This window comes from Artemia sp. Qi Xiang Cuo, chromosome 3, assembly GCF_049724085.1.
Source record: "Artemia sp. Qi Xiang Cuo chromosome 3, ASM4972408v1, whole genome shotgun sequence".
NCBI lineage: Eukaryota > Metazoa > Arthropoda > Branchiopoda > Anostraca > Artemiidae > Artemia > Artemia sp. Qi Xiang Cuo.
The window spans coordinates 80,955,520-80,976,960 of NC_142796.1; the positions used below are offsets into that span (position 1 = coordinate 80,955,520).

A 21,441-nucleotide genomic window follows, 5' to 3' on the forward strand; every position below is an offset into this window, starting at 1 on the left:
AGGATTGTCAGGAACTATTAAACCATTTGCAGCGTGAATGGATCCCACTTCAGTGTCTACAGACCTTCTAATCATACGAAGAAGAGAGCTACCTCTTCAAATGTGTCTTTGCTGGTCTTACAATCCTTTTTAGTCTATGTTTAATGATATAGGATTATCAATGATTACTTTGAAATCTGAATATATTTTTAAATGGCATGGAACTTCTATATGTGAATCTGTTGTGAGCGTCTGACATAAATCTATTTTTAATTCCAAGGATAAACTTAAAGCTGGTTAAAGAAAAATTGTTGCAAACCATGGTTCTATTAACAGGGGTGGCCAAGCTAAACTGTAGGGTATTCTTTTATGATCATGTAATTTTATCCTCTTCAGGGCTATAGTCAATCTTTAATATGCATGACGTTAAACAAAGTAAGGTTTATTATTTAAGATATTATTTTACTATATTTACCACTTGTTGTGCGAACTAGATGTATTATGGGTCATAATAGTAAAACAGCAATTACGTCCTTGCTACATATTTTGCAGGCAAGAACGCGAGTCCTTGGTTGGGCCCATATATCAGTCTTATACAATTTTTTTTTTTATCAGTGTTACTTTTGTTGTCCTTTTTTCATTTTTCCCCCATTGACTCCACAATTTACATGTGTTGTACATTCGGTTAAAAATAAAACTTTGATTATTTTTATTATTTTTGGTAGGAAAAAGTTATAAAAAATAATATAATCAATGGCCTTCTGAAGCATACATTGAAAAATAAAAGCCTCAAATATAGAAGTTCAAATCTTATGTAGGCACAACATAAATTTTTTTTTGTATCTTATATATCCTATGGTTTATATGTTCTAAATTTTATAAAGTCTTTTTTTTAATATTATAGGTTTTCAGAAAAGCTGCAAAAATAAAGCACAAAACTTTGAAATAGCGCTCTTCTTTAGAGTCGAAAGAATATATTTTTGCAGCTTGATTTCATTATTTATGTGCTTACTGTTTCTAGGAAGCGTTGTCGTAGAAACTTCAAAAAGGGCTCATCTGATTGGAAATTCAAACGGCTACTGCCCTTTTTAATAGTCGAAAGTAATTGGAAGGCAACTAACACCCCTTCCACGCCCACCATCTATCCAAACACATCCAATCAAAATTTTGAGATATCCATTTTGTTCAAAGTAGTTGAAAGGTCCGGAAATTATATCTAAGAGGATGACACTCACCTCACAGTCCTCAGGGTAAGGAATGTAAGTTATGCCCTCGGGGCATATAAGGTTTTTATTGAAAGCTTTGTTGTAGAAACTTGAAAAAAGGGCTCATTCGATTGGAAATTCAAGAGGCTAGTGCCATTTTTAATAGTCAAAACTGATTTGAGGGCAGCTAACCCCCTCTCCCGCCCACCTTTTCCCCAAACACATCCAATAAAAATTTTTAGATAGCCATTTTGTTCAACGTAGTTAAAAGTTTTCGAAATTAGGTATTTGAGAAAGATAACCCCCTTAGAGCCCTCGTGGCACGGATTGTAATCTAAGCCCTGGGTGCATATAAGATTTTTATACATAGTGATGTTATACAAACTCAAAAGGCCTCATTCGATTGGAAATTAGAAGAGCTTGTGCCCTTTTTAATAATCGAAAGTGATTAGAGGATAACTGACACCCCTCTCACACCCACCATTTCCCCAAACACATCCAATCAAAATTTTGAGATGACCACTTTGTTCAACATAGTTGAAAGGTCCGAAGATTATGTCCTTGAAGATGATAACCCTCTCAGAGTCCTCAGAACAAAGGTTGTAAGTTATGCTCTTGGGCATATAAGGTTTCTATAGAAAGTGTTGTCGTGGAAACTTCAAAAAGGGCTCATTCAATTGGAAACTGAAAGGGCTAGTGCGCCTTTTAATAGTCGGAAGTGATTGGAGGGCAACTAACCCCCCTCCCGCACCCACCACTTCCCCAAACACATCCAATCAAAATTTTGAGATAGCAATTTTCTTCAACGTAGTTGAAAGTTCTGGAAATTAGGTCTTTGAGGATGACAATTCCCCCAGCCCTCAGGGCAAGGGTTGTAAGTTATGCCCTGGGGGAAAACTTCAAAAGGGCTTATTTGATAGGAAATTGAAAAGGCTAGTGCCTTTTTTAATAGTTGAAAGTGATTAGAGAGCACATAACGCCCCCCTCACGTCCACCATTTCCCCAAACACATCCAATCAAAATTTTGAGATAGCCATTTTGTTTAAAATAGTTGAAAGTTCTGGAAATTAGGTCTTTGAGGATGACAACCCCCTCACAGCCCTCAGTGCAAGGGGTGTAATTTATACCCTGGGGGCATATAAGGTGTTAATAGAAAGCGTTGTTGTGGAAACTCAAAAAGGGCTCATTCAAGTGGAAATTGAAAGGGCTAGTGCCCTTCTTAATAGTTGAAAGTGATTGGAAGGCTTCATAAAAGATTGATGTGGGTACAATGTATAAGAATTTTTTTTTTTTTTTTTTTTTTTTTTTTTTTTTTTAGACCAGGGCACTTCGTATCAAAGGAGTTGTCTTAGGAACTCCGAAAAGGGTTCATTGGATTGAAAATAGAAAGAGCTAATGCCCTTTATATATTTAATATTTAAAAGTGATTTGAGGGTAATTAATCCCCCTCCCATACCCACCCTCCCATTTGCCCATTATGTTCAAAAACTAAATTTTGCCTTGAAGTTTAACAAAAATGCATTATGTTAATACTCATTCCTAATAAAACATCTTAGCAATATCCCAAGAAAAACTGAGCGTATTATATTCAAACTTTTGGGGCTTCTTTTGCTCTTAAAATTTAACAAAATCAAAATAGTGTAAGTGTATCCAAGCTATCAAAGAAAGTAAACAGATTTTTTTTTTTTTTAATGGCATCGTTTTCCATTTCAGATCAACTAGAGGAGGTATGAAAGTAATTTAAACACTAGTGTTTGTGTCTAGATTTTTAAAAGGGTGTATGTTGTTAAAAATTGCTGAAATTTTTGCTCCAGCATACAAATAGCAGGCCAAACTATAAAGTCTTAAAAAAACAAAAAGATTTAAAGAATTATTTTCTTTTTCCCTGAAAAGACCATGGCAATATCAAACAGAGAGAAATTAATTAAAAAAAACTTTTTTCACAAAACGGTTTTTTCAAAGAAAAGTACAGAACCCCAATGAACCAAAAATTAGCAACATTAAAATATAATAATCTGCCTAGCATGAAACTACCACAAATCAGCATCAATGAATAAATGAAACACAAAACGAGCAGAAATTACAATAAATAACCCAGTCAAACTCAAAACGAGCAGAAATTACCATAAGTAGTGCTCAAAACCCCTTTGTCTTCCCGAGGCCAGAACATAACTTGCACTTTACTGACAAAAAATACAAATGAATGTGCATTGTCAGTTTAATATACATATACTGATATTTAGTATTCAAAATGTAAATATTATTTGATTTATTAAAGTTATTAGACCAAAATCATTTATATTTTTTCAGTAAAGTACAAATTATGTTCTGGCCTTGGGAAGGCATAGAGGTTTTGAGCCCTACTTATGTTAATTTCTGCTTGTTTTGAGTTTGACTTGGTTATTTATTGTAATTTCTGTTCATTTTGGGTTTCATTTATTTATCGATGCTGATTTGTGGTAGTTTCATGCTTGGTGGATTATTTTATTTTATTTTTGCTCATTTTTGGTTTAATGGAGTTCTTTACTTTTCTGTGAAAAACTTATTTTGTGGAAAATTTTTTTTTTTAATAATCACACAAAAACGTGCCCTTGTTCCACTCAATCAACTTGTTTTTTTTTCTCTTTAAGTAATTCATAGAAGCAATGGATCACATAATTTTACTCAAATTGAGTTTAGCACATCATACTGAAAAACAACATACAGTTGATTTGAAATATTACTAATTTTAGCAATAACCAAAGTACAGAAAAACATATGAATGCCAAGTTTGTTTTTTTAAATAGAAATTTATTTGATTATACTGTTTATCAAAGGATTGTAGGGTGGCAGGTTCAATACATGGTAGAACAATGACAGAACTATCTCCTTCACCATTTTTCACGGTGATGACAAGGAAAATTCTAAAATAGATATTCATAATAGAAGAAACAGTAGTCAAAATTAGTATAGCCAATTGAGGACAAACACATATTGTTTTATCTTCACAAGAAAAAAATCAATAATAAATAAAAAAAGACCCTCACCATAGTTTTCAATTAAGTTTCTTTTTGTGTCTTTCTTTAAAAAGAGGCATCCAGGTAACAGCTAAATCTGGCCTTTTCATTTTCGAAATTCATTTGATGCTAGCAGATGTGTCAACAAATGATGACTTCAGAGGTTCAAGCAATGGAAACAGCTTACAACAAGTCTAGCAGTCTGCAAGATTTTAGAAACTCAAGGAGGGCCAAGTAAACTACCCTCTAGGCTTGTTGGTCCAACTCTAGCTGCTCAATCAACTGTGCACATGGTGAATAAATACGCCTTGAAATACTCCTAGCAAGTGTAGATGGCTTTTGCTACATTTGATCTCTAGAGTGGGTGTTGGTGCCGTGTGGGTGCTAGGAAACCTTTTTGGATAGAGTCAAAGAGTGCAAGCAAAGAGAATGGACAACCATGGAGCAGGGCGGTCTAGACCTTTTGATTTATGAAGGTACCCAATAGTGGGTTAGGGATGACCTTTCCCAGTGGCTTGAAGGTAGGATCGAATCCCTTTTCATTGAAATAAAAAATAAAGGGGAAAAACATTTGATTTTGGGATTGATTTACAAAAATCTATCATGTGATATTAATTTTTTTTGGTTGATGAACTTGAATTAGTATTAGATAAAATTAATAATGAAAATAAAAACAAATTTATGATGGGAGATTTTAATATGGATTTACTAAACAGAGCAAATAGCTCAGATTTTGTTAATATGATGATGTCAAATGATAGTTTTCCTCTTGTAACTATTCCAACTCGGATTTTGCATCTTTTGGCGTCTTTAATTGATAATTTTTTTGTTAATGGTGGATTGCTTGAAAGATACCAAGCAGATGTGGTTGTGCCAAACGGCTCGGATCACCTTCTTTTAATAAGTAAAATAAAGCTGAATCAGTAAAAGGAAAATAAAAGAAACGAAAGGGCTTGTTTTATTATGAAATGAATAATAAAAACCTAGAGAGTTTTGCAGATATATTGGATGAAACAAATTTCTCACATGTATTAGAAGAAAAGTGTCCAAATACAGCATATGATCTCTTCAGTGAGATAGTGACAAATGTAATGAATTAAACATGTCCCTTGCAAAGAACAAACCCTAATAGAAATTTTCCTAAGAAACCATGGATAACAAAAGCTATTCTAGTTTCGATAAAGCAGAAAAACAAACTATATGTGAATTATTTAAAGGATCATTCAGATGATAATTTTATAAAATTCAAAAGATTTCAGAATATTTTAAATTCAGTAAAACGGTATGCTCAAAAACTTTATTTCTAAAATGAGTTTCATGAAAATCAAGGGAATATGAAAATTACATGGAAAACAATAAATAATCTTTTGGGTCAATTTCATAGTAATGAGGATATGAGAGCCATGGAGACAACAGGAGGTCGTCTTACTGATTCTCAGCGCATAGCTGAATTTCTGTGTGGTTATTTTGCAAACAAAGGAAAAGGACTTAGCAATCAAGCATAGGCTAAACTACGCACATCTGTGAGTTTTGGATCTATATTTGAAAGACAGCCTGCAAATGAGAATTCCTTTGAGTTTGCAAGATATTTGGAACAGGAAGTGGCACGATTCCTGGCAACAATGAAGTCAAGCTCTAGCGGGATGGATGAGTTTTTGCTGAAACTCATAAAAGCCGCAAAAACGAATGTCTTACCTGTCTTGGCACATTTCATCCACCTTTCTCTGGATCCTGGAGTGTTCCCAGAAGCACTAAAGATTGCAAGAGTGGTTCTTCTTCATAAAGGAGGGAAAAAATATAACCCATCAAATCGAAGACCGATATCTACTCTTCCATTTTTCTCTAAGTTATATGAGAAAGTGGTACATGCCCAGTTAAGCTATTATATTGAAAAGAATATAAATTATAATGGAAAATCAACTTGGGTTCAGAAAAGGGCTATCTATGGATATGGCAGTTCTGAAATTGGTTGATTGGATTAGTGATACATTTGAAGCTGGTCTCCTACCCACAGCTGTGATTTTGGATATAAAAAAAGCATTCAATACTGTGGACCACTCAGAGCTAATTCAAGTTCTTGACTCAATTAGGGTGTAGGGTTCAAGCCTGGAGTGGTGTTTATTGTATCTACAGAATTGGTATCAGATAGTTCAGATTGGATTATTTTTATCTTCAAAAAAGAAAACAAGAGTGCAGGGTCCCACAAGGGTCAATCCTGGTACCCCTAATTTTTATTATTTTCATTGATTGAGTGAAACATTACCTGTCAGAGGCTGGTGTCATCCTGTTTGCAGATGACACTTTACTCTTTCTGGAAGCGCCTTCACTTGATGTTTTGTATAATAAAATTCATAATGCAGTTTCTGAATTTCTAACTTTTTCTCAACAAAATATGTTAACCCTAAACTTTTCTTAAATATTTTTCATGATATTTTTTAGACTTTCGTCAAGTGCTAGAAATGATCATATCATGGTTCAAGGAAATGTGATAAAGAGAGTAGCAAGAACAAAGTATTTAGGGTTTTTAATTGATGAAAATTTGTCATGGAAAAACCATTCAAGTGCAATTGCTGAAAAATTAAGCAGAGGCCTTGGGGTGATGCAAAGAATTAAAAATCTAGTCCCAAAAAGATTCTAAAAATGATTTATTTTTCTATATTTTGTCCATATATTAGCTATGGATGCTCTATATAGGCAAGTAATTTTGTAACATGTTTCAAAAGAGTACAAACACTTCAGAATAGAGCTGTAAAATTATTATTGGTATTTTATGATTCTGATGAGGTCCCTGCTTATGAGCATTTTAAGAAGAATAAGTTAATGGATGTATCCCTAATTTGAGATTACCAAGCTGTGGTTTTCTTGTATAAATATTTGAATCAGCTACTCACCCCTGCTTTTGAAAATCTCTACTTTTAAAAGAGACCAGCATGATCAAAATACAAGAAAAGCTAATAACTTAACTCATGAGTTTAGGAGCACCACTTGGGCATCTTTTGTGATTCACCATCATGGTCTCCATGTTGAGAACATATTGTCCAAGTATGTGAAAAATGCACCTGGTCTTCCAGCTTTCAAGTCATGGGCAAAGAAGTTTCTTTTATCTCATGAGTGAATTTTATGTCAAGCCTACTCCAGGTTGTCATTCTATTTAAAATATTTCCTCAATTTTCATTACTGTTATTTTTTTCTCAATCTTCTTCTTGTCTTTTCCTCTTTCTCATTTTCCTCATCAGTTGAGTTTCTTTTGCACTGAGTAGCTCAGTGTGAATGTTGTTTTAATTAGCCAAGAGTGGTAACCTTGCTTTCCCTTCCAAGCTTATTGCCTTTCTTGGCAGACAAAAGACGAACAGTGTTTTTTTTTTTTTTATAATAAATGTATATCTCATAAATGCCATGGTACTCTATTTTGGTTTTATATTGTTTTTATAGCTGCAGTGCAGAGCTGAAGTCAGATTTTTTTATGATCTTATGTGGACAGCAAGGATCAAATAAAGTTGTTTCCAGGCCCAAAATATAATAATCCACTAGATACATGAAAGACATTTCCAAAACCTCTAAGCAACAACACAACAATAGAGCTTTCAGTTGGATCATCTAAACATGGATACCAAGAAAGCATTGACAAATGCTTGACACTATCAGTAATATTGAACAGACCTAAGACAGGTGAAGATAACTGATGCCTTTAAAATGATTAAGAGCAGGGATCAGCACAGTATCTGTTTCTGTTTTTTTTTCTACTGTTTTCTGGTCTGTTAATTTTTTTTAGGAAAAGGTAAAAACTGGTAACTGTTTTTTCACTACCATTTCTGTTTCTGTTCATTTTTGTTTTTTTCTGCGTTTTGGTTGCAAATAGCATCATAGCACATTTTAGCAATTTTCATTTGATTTGTGATAGGCTACTTGCCATCTAGGGAATACTTCTGCCTTTGCATGTTCTAAATAAATGAATTGCCACTGTGAGCATTAATCTAATATAAAAAACCAGAGGCGCCATTTCAGCCAACCGTAGGGTGGGCAAGCAATCGACATGGGCCCCGAATCAGGCTTGTATAAAAAAAAAAATGCCGCTAGCTTTATCCGAAAAAAAAAACTACCTCCCGTGGGAGTTACCGTAAAAATTAAGGAAATTGTCTCAATTGCTTTGCCTTTCCTTCTTTCGCTCTTATGCCTTAGGTTTGGAAAAGGCCAGATATCTTAAGAAAGCGGAAATGGTATGTGCGATGTTAAAAAAACAGCCGTTTGGGAATCTTCCACTTTTCCAAACCTATAACTTGACGAAAGTCGAACCTCTGTAGAAACTCACGCTTTGACTAAAGTATATTCTGTAGCCAAATTCTTCAGCTCGCTGCATACAGTAAATACTTTAGTCCAAATCGGAGTCCCGCTCCGGCTATGACGATGCAAAACTTTGCTTGATCAAGTATATTTACAAAATCGAAAAATACAACAACATTTTGAAACAGATCAGTGAACACTCAAGGCAACAAGTGGAACCGTCGTGATTTCATCTTCGCAAAGTCGTCAACAAGCTGGTTGAAATCCAAGTTTTTAACTAAATCCTTCTCTGCAAAGATCAAAAGCAGGTGACTAAGATGATCGTCTCCTGTGGTTGAGCGCAGATAGTTCTTCACTATTTCCAGTCCAGAAAACAAGCGTTCATTGCTGGCTGTCATGACAGGAAGTGTGGCAGCAATATGAGGAACTTTGATAATTTCTGAATAGGCCACTGGAAGTGTCTCGATATTATCGATGACCTCCATGAAGTTCTTCGGCTTTGCCTCCGCCTCGAGCAAAAAGTCTTCTAGCGAGAATTCATCTGGCAAATTATGTTCAGCATGAGAGTCAGTCAAATTTCTTCCTTTGCTAGCTATTTGCCAATCGGAGTATTTCTTGCGCATTTCAAAATGTATAATCCCGGACTCCAACAACGCTCGTGAACGTCAAATTGGTTGTTTGACATGCATTAAACAACTAGTCGTTTGCATTTGAAGGCCATTCCGTAACTTGGTTTCGATGTTACCAAGTAGCGTACTGTCTTCCAGCAGCTGCTGAAGAGTGTGGCAGGCCACATAACGTTAGCATAAAATCACAAAGATCCTTGTATTTTTCTTTATTCTTGGCATCCTTACATTTTCTTAGGGTAGACCAGAAAACTGATGATTTTCTTATTCAGAACGGAAACTGAAAGTTGTAGTGCCCCTTTTCAATGACCAAAAAGAATGGAGGGCAACTAAGGCCCCTCCCACGCTCATTTGTTTACAAAAGTCACCGGATCATAATTTTTAGATAGCCATTTTGTACACCATTCTCGAAAAATCCAATAACTATGTCTTTGAGGATGACCCCCACAGTCTCTGGGGGACAGTCTGCAAGTTATGAACTGTGTCCAATGTTTACATATAATATTGGTTATTGGGAAGTATACAAAAGTTTTCAGGGCAAATTTTTCTGGTATTTGGGGAGGGGATCGGGTTTTACGTGGGAGGAGTTTTCCACGGAGGAAGGGAAATTGCTATGAAGGGGGTGTCGGATTCCCAGCATTATTTAAAAAACAATAAGAAATTAAATAAAAATGCAATTTTTCAACTGAAAGTAAGGAGCAACACCAAAACCTAAAACAAACAAAAATTAATACGTACATGATTGGGTTCGCCCCCTAGTCATTACCTCGCTCTTTGCGGTAATTTTTTTTTTTAGTTTCATCAAAGCTATTTATTCTAATTAACATCATTTGTGATTATGGGGCCATTCTTAGAAAACTGGAAGAAAATTTGAACTTTGGCGTAAAGAGCGAGGTATTGACTAGGAGTTACGTAAGTTAATTCTTAAGTTACGTCAGATCAAAAGTACGCGATAGCCATTTAGCCAAAAAGTAAAATTAATATGCAAATTTCATTTTAATTATTCATGTACGGTGAGCGAATATCAAAGCTGCATTAATTCAAAAACGTTCAGAAATTAAATGAAAAAAACAAGTTTTTTTTAACTGAAAGTAAGGAGCGATATTAAAACTTAAAACGAACAGAAATTATTCTGTATATGAAAAGGGCTGTCCCCTCCTCAAATATATATATATATATATATATATATATATATATATATATATATATATATATATATATATATATATATATATATTAAAGTGATTCCACTATGCTTTCCCTCGTTAATGTGGAAAAATATAGTAAAAATTAATTATTTTCTATGCATTTTGCCATGCATCACTCTTTTTTCAACTAGTATAACCGTAAATCAAATAAATACTGACGAAAGCAAGAAACGGGGAAAAATATGGGAGTAATACAATTCGTCTATCTATACGTCTGCATATTAGAGGGGCTGGGAGGTAAATATAGCGAAATCGATTTCACAGTGTGAAGTATGGTATATTTCTCTAAAGAAATACCGTCTTATTGGTCCCCAGTGGGGGGTGATCAAGCCTCCACGAGGACAAGACCTTGGGCAGCGTGGTAGGCATGATTCGTATCTACTCAAAATGTTGCTAAAAGTACTTTAACAAACTAGTAGGCAAAATACAATACTAGAGTACACTCGTGAAGAGTCTTCTTGAAACAGTGGAGAATCTGAGCTATAGTCAACTTGCACCGACTGGCACAATTGATTTGAAGATTGCTGCTGCATTCTCCAAGCTCGCCGTCTGTGTTTGGTTAGTGGAGGTTACTGGATTTCTCCGACGGCAGTTGATGTGGAGTTTATTGTTAAACTCTCCCAGCGCACCGTACTTTATAGAAAGGTAGAGGTTGCTCAAACTCTCCCAGCGGTGTTCCTCTACCCACTTGTTACGGTTGGTTCTCAAAGCTGAACTCTTCACAAATTGTCTTTCCCCCCTTCTTATTTTCGTAGGTACAAGCATAGAATTCTGGTTCCATGAACCATCAAAGTACCCTCTCATTGGCTGGTAGGTTTTTGGTCATGGTGGTTGACTACCTTGAATAGAAAAGAAGTCAGAAAAAAGTACTTAAAACAACACATCCAAACTATAACCTTTAAGTGGAACATTTACTAAATACCAACAATATACCCATAATGTAATAAAACACTAATTACAATAAATACACATATCTAACTTGCTTAAGCCTAGCGACAATCTTTCCATTTCTCCCCCCCCCTCTTTTATTGAAAAAAAAATCATTTTTATTACTTTTTTTTCATTAGTTTTAATTAAATTTTTTTTCCTTCACTAGAATACATTTATTATTATTTATTTTACCCTTGTTCGACTATTCTAAAACGACTTTTTTCATTTCTCTATAATCAATCCAATTTCCTTAATTTGAGGAGAATCACCGTGGAAATTCCAATAAGGATTAGAAAAATTAACGTGCCGCCAGTCATGATCCCAATACTCATGGACTGTGCTGATTCAATTTTTCTGTGTAATTTTGTTTTGCTCAAAATAGATTTTAGGCTGTTTATGCCTTTTTCAGAATACATCTCTCTCTCGAGAAAACTATGAATTTTTTTGAAGTCTAATGATTCGAAATCAAAATTAAGTTTAGTAGCATTGAAAAGAATTTTATTATGAGAGAATTTAGTCAAGTTGATCTCTGTTTTGCCTTCATACAATTCTGGAACGGAGAATTTTTCATGGCCAAGGGAACATTCGTCTTTTAGTTGAACAAGGACGGATCCTAAAATTTCTAATCGTTGTTGCTCCCTTAATCCTTGGCATATGACAAGAATATTCATTTTGGTTGAAACTGGTGTAACAATTAAGAAGTGTTTTCCCAACAGGAGTTATAAGAGGATTGTGAACTTTCCGTATATTAATATCGCATTCATTTTTAATGATTTCTTGGTTATTTGTGAAGCAACCGAAGGAACAGTCAAGAAGCGTGCTGTGACGTATAACGATTCTGTCTTTGCAAATTACCCTTTTCGCTTTAAAATTACAAGAGTTGATGAAGTTTTCATTATGCAAAAAATACATTTTTTTTCTTCTTGATCTATTCCAAAGTATGGGGAAGTTGGTATGAGGTAATGAAATAAATTTGTGTCTTTAGTGGAATATGTAATTCTTAAAACTTAAAAACGTTGAAAGCGTTTTGATCCTTTAATTAAATCTAACGAACCCGAAACTATCATTGATATAGTGTTACTCACAATACTGCATTCAGTGTTTTTATATAATTCTAAAAGACCGCTATTTTTAAAGTCCACTGCTAGTGTAGTGTCATAGGGTAAAATTTCTTCAATCCTTGTAAGAACGTCATTAATATAAACAGGGTCCAGGATTTCAATCGGAAAATTACGCATTTCTGCTTGAATAACAGAATTTAGCGCTTTATTTAGATAAGAACTCAACATTTTAATTTCCTTCAAACAATTCAAAATTTGAAAATCGATTTTATATTTTACAAGGTCTAGAGTCGTAAATGAAAGAAGTACGTCTTGTTGGATATACTTTAAGGTATTCTCTACAATTTCAAAGGTAAGATTTTTTTTATCACCATTTGATTTTGAATGTCACTAATTATTGAGACTGATTTCTCCATTATTTGGAAGTTTGTTTCCTCTCCAACTTCCAATTCCTTAATTTTCGATAGAAGATTATCAATTTGGTCGTCAGTGGCAGTTCCCGCGATATTATTCAGAAGATGTCCGATACATGTTAATAGACTACGTATTTTTCGATTTTTCTTATTTCTTTTTGTTAAAGAAAACAAGAGTTTTATATCCTTCTGGAGGCTTTCAATTTCAATGTTAAGAAAGAGAATGTTTTTATTCAAGTGCTGTTTGATATCTTTTTCTATTGCACCTATAGATATTTTGTTACGTCCATTGGTATGTTTCTTCTCCCATAGGCCATTATTAAATGTAACTTTTTGCAGCTGATCAATGAAATTCAACAGTTGGTCAGAAGTTTCTTTTAGATCTTTTATGTTAAAAAACCAAATTATTTTGTGTGAAACAGTCACTGGGTAAATATCTCTCAAATATCGAAACAATAATTTATCTCGTATACTTATCTCGCTTGTGTCGTCCTTTAAGTAACTTTGACTATGGTGAAAACATAACAGTAGAATAGTGACCCAGTTCATATTTATTGCTGGTACTTGATCTGAAAAATTGGAATTTGGTCAGGGAAGTAGATTTATTGAATTGTGTTGTGAATTGAGACCCTTCAGTTAGACTTTGATTATTGTAAGGATGACTTCAAAATGTTTTGTCATTCGGATTCCGACTAAAGCTGGTGAGGATATTGACATAGGTCATATACGTACAACTTTGCCAACTCGGCTTTTCAGACGAGCTATAATCTATGTTTACAGTAAAACAAGCTGGGTTAAGATAAGTGCAGATAGCGAGAAAGGTATCTCAAGTTCCCCAGTTGATACTTCGTCAACATCGAACAATTCATCTTCGAATACGTCGTCCTCATCAAAGGACAGCGAAACTTCAGCAATAACTTCTGCAAACTCTTCGAGTGAACAGGATAAGAGGAAAAAAAACTGAATTGTTGGATAAAAAGATTGCAAAGAGTCATTAAAGCCATTAAACCATTGAGGAAACACAAGAAATAATTTCTGGTAAGAACTATTATTATTTCGTTTCATTATTATTACTGAAAACCAGCTTGAAACGGCATAGTTTGGCGTTTCTCACGCAAGGATCGTCTTGGTTGGGGTGTCAAAAGGGATTCTTCTGGAACTTCGATTGTCCCAGTTTCTCCGCTACCATTTCTTTCAGTAGAATTTGGTTCCTGCTCTTGCGTGATTACCCTTAATCCTTCTTGAGCGGGAGATTTCTCCACACCCTCCTCTCGGATTTCTTGATTATCGGCATCTCTATCAGTTGTATTTGCAGAATTTTCCAAACTAGCTGTACTCAACCTTAAGCAAATCCTTGGTGATACCTTGTCTTCTGGAGTGGTTTCCTCATTATTTAATTCTCCATATTTTTTTTTCGTTTCCTCTTTGACTTTGTTATACTTTTCTTTAATTGTTGGGTTGATTTCCAAAAAGACTGCATTATTGTTTATTTTTTTCATGCGTCGCACATTAACTAGTATTCTTTTTGCTGTAGAAAGTTCTTGTAGAAGAAAATAATTGCCACTTCTAGTTGGGGCTAGGACAAAATAGGGACCACGATAGGGAAGTTGTAGCGATCCTCCTTGGTTTCTTACATATACTAAATCTGAAATGTTTATTGAACTTTCTACCGAGCTTTTATCATGTTGTTGTGCTTGTACAGCCCTTTCTTTTTTCAATTCTTTGAGACAGATTTGCTGAATAATAAAAATCTCTTCCAGGAGATGTTTAACATAATCCTCGAATGTCAAAAATCTTTCTGAGGTGGGCGTTTGGTAATTACATCAAGAGGGGTTCTTGGCACTACTCCATGGCAGATGAGAAAGGGAGAAAATTTTCTAGAGGAGCATACCGAAGAATTTAACGATAGTGCAGTTAAAGGGGCGATTTCATTCCATTCGTTTTTTGTAGAATTGCAGAATATTTTCAGAATAGATTTAACTGCTTTAACCTTGTTTTCAACTAAGCTATTCGACTTAGGGTGCCTCGTTGAACTGTGTCTAATTTCAATTTCAAGATTTTCTGCCATAGAATTTAGGACTTTTGATCTATAAGATATATGATTAACGCATAAAATGAAATTATGGATTCCATATTTTGAAATTATCTCCTTTACAATGAAGTTACGAATTGTTTGAGCATTAATGTTTGGGACGGGTACTACTATTACATATTTGCTAAAATGCTCTACAGCTATTAGGACATGCAAATCTCCATTTGCACTATAGAAATGCATGAAATAAGTGCGACGGAGGAATATTTTCAGCCAAACGTGGGTTCAGCATAGGACCCGTTATATTTCGACGAAGACATGAATCACAATTTTTGACATAATTTTGTACAAGCACCGGCAAGTTTTCAAAAACTGCAAATTCGCGTACTTGCTCTAGCGTTTTTATATACCCTTGATGGGTACCTAACAATAATTTGTTATGCATTAAGGCAATAGTTGTGGAGGTAGTTCTTTTGGTACCAAAATTTTATATTTATTTACACGTCTTTTATCTCCAGTACTATCGACTGCATAAACTAGCCCATTATGAATTACCAGTTCATATTTTAGAAGCCATTTTGGTAATATGTTTGCTTCATTTGCCTCAATTTTTAGCCGGGGAGACTCTATACCAGATTCATGATCATGATTTCCCAGTGAGCACAAGCTTGTGCCACCTTTGCGCACTGGAATGTCACCCTTTTCTGCATCCCTGTGGATGTAACCTTTTTTGCTGCCCTTAGAGGGGCCTCAGTGGCTTCCCCCTGGATGACATGATCCTTTGTCATGACTGGTCCGTGACAAATAGGCATAATAGGCTTACCCCTCACGGTTGACCGACTACTACAAATAACAGAATTTAGGTTCGAATCCTGAGACTCTATTTCTCAAAAATCAAATCGTTTTCCGGGTACAGTTTCCAAAAATTTGTATGCTGCTTTTATTTCTTTATCGCGCTTTTGAGCCTGTCTGAGTTCCTTCTCTCCTAGTCCAATAAAATCAACATATTCACCTTGAAGGCAGTCAAATTCCTGTTCCAATTCATCACCATTAACTTTTCTGTATTTTTCAACAAATTCAGAACTAGGGCGGCTCAAATAGTCGCTAGGATTTTTAACTCCAGGAATGTGATGAAAGGTAAATTGCTCACTGTCTATTAAAACAGCAATATGGTATAACTTCCTATTTACGTCTTTAGCTCTCTTTAAATAAGATAGGGCCCTGCAATCTGTATAGCAATGTGTATGAGCGGACCATAGAAAGGTTTTTTGAAAATGTTTAATCCCGGAATAAAGTGCGAATAATTCTTTATTATGATTGTCACACCTAGATGCGGGTCCACTGAGAATTTTAGAATAGCTTGCAACTATTTGAAAGTGATACGTGGTTTTACATTTTACGCAAAGTAGAGCTGTGATTCCTTTCATGATAGCCTCTGTGAGAAAATGAATATCCTCTGATTTTGATGAAAAACGCAGTTTAAGTAATTTTGGTCTAGTAAGTTTAGATTTTAGTTTTTCAAATCCCTCCATTTTGGTGTGTCCAAAATCAATTGGGACATTTTTGCGAGTTAGGTAAACCAAAGGCTGTGAAATTTCTGCGTAGTTTAGGTAAAAACTTCGTAGAAATGAAGTCATGCCTAGGAAACTACAAATGTCCGAAACGTCCTTAGGCGGTGTCATCGCCCTAATCGCTTCAAACTTTGATTCCTGGGGAGAGATCCCTTCGGGTGAGACTTTGAATCCTAACAGATGGACTGAATTTGCAAAAAAACAGCATTTTGATAAATTGAGTTTAAGGTTGAATTCACGTATCCTTTCAGAAACAATTTTTAAATGTCTCACATGATCTTCAAATTTTTAGCTTTCCGTATGTATTTTTAGGTCATCTACGTACCAACTCAGAAAATCAGAGAAATTTATTTCGTCATTTGCCCGAAAAATTATTCCCAAAAATTCTAAAAATTGTCTAGGACTGCTTTTCGCTCCCATTGGTGCTTTTAAAAATCGGTATGACATACCTTTAACATTAAAAGAAAATAATTGGCGACTTTCTTCGGATAAATTGCACGCGTAAAAAGATGTGTTTGATGTCTAATGTAGAAAATTGTTTTTTTCCTGCCATATCAGTTATAATTTCTTCAATTCTGCGAATTTCTCATTGACTATCTTTAATACCTTTATTGACTTCTCTAAGATCAATTGAGAACCTACTGTTTTCTTCATTCCAAAGATGTTTTGGGAAGATTTTGCCCTCTTTATTAGGTTTGCCAATGATAAAAACAGGCGAGTTGAATGGTGATCGACCCACTTCAATAATCTTAGCTCGAAGCATTTCCTTAACGTGTTTCATTATTACTTCCTGCATTAAAAATGATAATGGAAATTGTTTTTGGCTTTTAATTGGAACTGTTTCATCAATTGGAACGACAAATCCATCTAAGTCATTACCCCCAATATCATAAGCAGTGCGAGAGAATACATCTTTAAATTTACAAATGAAAGCTTTAAATTTCTCCCTATTTTTATCGGCTAATTCTCCGTTATTGACCTTGTTTTAAAAATTTATCATTAGGCCATTCAGTTTTTAAATCTACCTGAGTTTTATTGCTTTGAGAAAATTCATTTTCAGCACAGGCTGCAATTAAACCAGAGCTTGAGGCTAAGTCTTCTGGGAAAAGCTCAAAATGTCCCATTAATTCACCTCTTAATAAGGTAACTTGATATTTCGTGGGGTTAAAAAATACTAAGGGAAATAAGGAATGAGACACTTCACTGATTGACTCTGAGATACATATCTGCCACGCTGGTGCAGGTTTGAACACCAGACATTCCCCATGAGCTACAGGATTTTGGTTATTAGATTGCGGTTTCACTTTGATTATTCTAAAAGAGTATGATGAAATGGTTATCTGTTTAGCTACATATACATTTCCTGTACAAGCGTTACCAGTATTTTCGGCAAAAAATTCCCTAAAATTTTCTTGATATAGACTATTGGAGCCTAAACTGATTTGGTTTCGACGGGTATCAAGAGAAATTTCCCGGCAATTTAAGAAATCATTGCCTACTATTAGAGGAAACTTAAGTTCACTAATAACGAGAAATTCCCAATGAATTTTTCTTTGTTTCACTCCGTCAGATATAGCAACAAGAATTTTGATTTTCCCCAAAACAGGTAAAATATTTCCACTCAAGGATTTTACAGCTGAAAATGATGTTTTAAATTTCTTTCGTATTTGCTCAGGAAGGCTGTAGAATAAAATTTCCGATGATAGCGACCTTTGACAACCGGTGTCCATAAATGCTAAAATTTTAATAGATTCGCACAATTTTACATCATACATAAATGGAAATGAGACATAGTGGGTTGATTCTGGTATACTCAAATAACAAATTTGTGAATCAGAATGGTTCACAGAAGAAATATTATTTATTAGAGGACTTCGCATAAGGTTCGACTCGGCCTTCGGTAAAGTCAAATTATTTATTTTTTTGGTTTGCTTGTGGTAGATTTATAGGCGCTGGAGCTAAACAAAATTTTTATTTGTGCCCTATTTCACCACAGCGGATACACGTTGTAGGTTCCTTACATTCAGATTGTCTATGTGGACCCCTGCAATTCCAACATTTTATGCGAGCATTATTTCTACCACTAAAATCATTCCTGAAATAATCACCTCTAGTTGATCTTGACATAGAGGGAGTTCAGCTTTGTGACATATCATGGTTAATGTTTTGACTGCTGACTGCTGCAGTTAAAACTTCACTAGGAGTGCAAAATGTTAAATCTATTGTTTCAAAAGTCCTAACTAATTCTAGTAGTTCGTTATTGTCGCAATCTTGCGATATTGGTTCCATTACTTGGCGCGCAATGCTATTTTTTAAGCAACTTTAAAATTACTTGATTTGCGAATAATGTTTTCGTTTTTGTCGGATGACTTGAAATAATCCTTTTCTTTACCAACTATTATAGAATAAAATTGAGAGACTAATTCGATCTCCTTCTGTTTTTAACTGACCAATTCTTCTAGTTTTTGTCTTACACTTTTTTCTGGGCAAAAGGCTATTTTAAGGGTTCTTTCGAGGTTTAAAAGATTTTTGATACTGTCCGGATCAACATTATACAGAAATTTCTGAATCTCCCCCCTGGTGTAACAGATAGCCTGAGACACCATTGAGGCGTCCCCCTTGGACTGACTCTTTTGTATTTGTTTTAGAGTTAAAATCCAGGAATGAATATTGGCAGGATGCGAAAGTATAGGAATTGGCGGACATTGTTCTATATAATAATTAACAGGCATAGGATGAGTTGATAAGTAAATATCAGAACTAACTCTCTGCGATGACAGACGACTCTATGCATCTGCTAGTCTAACTTCGATGTCTTAAATATGGGCCTCTAAGTCGGTCGGCATGGTTTTAAATATAAGGCTAGGAAATAGAGACAGCTTAATGAATTATTAGAAAGGAGTTTCTAAAGAATAGTCAACAACACCGTGAGTAGCTGCCACCAATGTGAAGTATGGTATATTTCTCTAAGGAAATACCGTCTTATTGGTCCCTAGTGGAGGGTGATCAAGCCTCCACGAGGACAAGACGTTGGGTAGCGTGGTAGGCATGATTCGTATCTACTCAAAATGTTGCTAAAACTACTTTAATAAACTAATAGACAAAATACAATACTAGAGTACACTCGTGAACAGTCTTCTTGAAGCCGTAGAGAATCCGAGCTATAGTCAGCTTGCACCGGCTGGCACAGTTGATTTGGAGGTTGCTGCTGCATCCTCCAAGCCGCCATCTATAGTTGGCTAGTGGAGGTTACTGGAACTCTCCGACGGCAGTTGATGTGGAGGTTATTGTTAAACTCTCCCAGCGCACCGTACATTATATAAAGGTAGAGGTTGCTCAAACTCTCCCAGCGGTGTTCCTCTAACCACTTGTCACGGTTGGTTCTCAAAGCGGAACTGTTCACAAATTGTCTTTCCCCCCGTCTTATCTTCCTGGGCACAAGCATAGAACTCTGGTTCCATGACCCCCAAATTAGCCTCTCATTGGCTGGTAGGTTTTTGGTAAGGTGATCCACTTCCTTGAATAGAAAAGAAGGCAGAAACAAGTACTTAAAACAACACATACCAACTATACCCTTGAAGTGGAACATGCACTAAATACCAAAAATATACTCCTAACGTAATAAAACACTAAATACGAGAAATACACTTATATCTAACTTGCGTAAGCCTAGCAACAATCTTTACAACAGTTTGATAACTACAATTTTTGTATATTATAAAAATAGGAACTGTCTTATTAGCATATCTCCTCTTCAATAGCCTCAATTTTAGGCTTATACTATATATATTACTTTATAGTATTATAAACTAAGTAAATATATATAGTGTTTATGTATACTATATATATTTTTACTACTATATGTATATATAGGTATTTATGCATTATGTGGTACCCACCGCTATATACTGTATAAGGAAACCAGACATGGAGACCCGTCTGTAATTTTTTCGCAGTTCATATTATTGACATACGAATAACGTAAACATATCACTCGATTCTTTTTTTTATGCTCTTTCCAAATAGAAGAATAATTTTTGTCGGATATGAATTTTACCCCCACCCCTACTCTAATTCAGGTTATATATTTGCTAATTAAGGGGGGGGGGATGTAAATTGCATTTCTGTTGTAGATGAAAGATAAGTTTAAACTTAACCCCCACCCCCTAATGTGCAAATATATGCCCTGAATTAGTATATATAGGGGTGGGGGTAAAATTCATTTCCGACAAAAATGATTATTATATTTGGAAAGAACATAAAAAAAGACATCGAGTCGAGTGGTATGTTTACTTTATTCGTAAGACTATAATATGATTTGCGAAAAATTTACCTACACATAAATACATATATATAATATATATATATATATATATATATATATATATATATATATATATATATATATATATATATATATATATATATATATATATATATATGTATATATAATTGAGCTATATCACCTAACATTAAATTTTTACTTACTTAAGTTTCTTTCAGCTCCTTTCCTGTGATGAAAATTTTCAAACTGAAGGAATGTACCCCGGGTATTTGACAATTTGGCTTTAGTTTTGATTTCAGACCATCAACAATCGAAAGGTTTCATCTTGTTAACTTTTCATTGAGATTTTTGTGTGACGTTTGGAAGCCGGAAGTAAGTTTATATGAAAAAGGCGACAGCTTGTCCTTTATCTTGATTAAATAAAAAAAACAAGTTTTTTTAACTGAAAGTAAGGAGCGACATTAAAACTTAAAACGAACAGAAATTATTCCGTATGTGAAAGGGGCTTTCCCCCTCCTCAACGCCTCGCTCTTTACGCTAAACTTTGACTCTGTCTCACAACTTTAATTTTTCAAACAATAAAAACTTTAGCGTAAAGTGCGAAGCGTTGCGGAGGGGAATTAAATGCTGAACAAAATGTCTATCTCAAAATTTTGATTGGGTGACTTTGGGGAAAAAATGAGCGTGGGAGGGGGCCTAGTTGCCCTACATTTTTTTTCACATAAAAAGGGCACTAGAATTTTTAATTCCGTTCGAATGAGCCTCTCAATAAATTCTAGGATCACTTGGTCGATATTATTACCCCTTGAAAAAAAAAAAAAAAAAAAAAAAAAAAAAAAAAAAAAAAACATGCA

The 21,441-nt window shown here is 34.8% G+C and overlaps 1 long non-coding RNA gene across 3 annotated transcripts in view; it reads right to left on the reverse strand.

Annotated features, from left to right (window-relative positions):
- Positions 1-21,441, reverse strand: part of LOC148954607 (uncharacterized) — a 58,468-nt gene that overhangs the window by 24,755 nt on the left and 12,272 nt on the right. Inside the window, exon 1 of one of the 3 annotated variants that reach the window (XR_016141539.1) lies at positions 20,791-21,276. The exons of 1 other annotated variant lie outside the window; for it this stretch is intronic. This is a non-coding gene — a long non-coding RNA (uncharacterized LOC148954607). Of the gene's footprint in view, positions 1-4,210; positions 4,700-20,790; positions 21,277-21,441 lie in introns of those variants that run through there. One more of the 3 variants, XR_016141537.1, reaches the window with a different exon arrangement.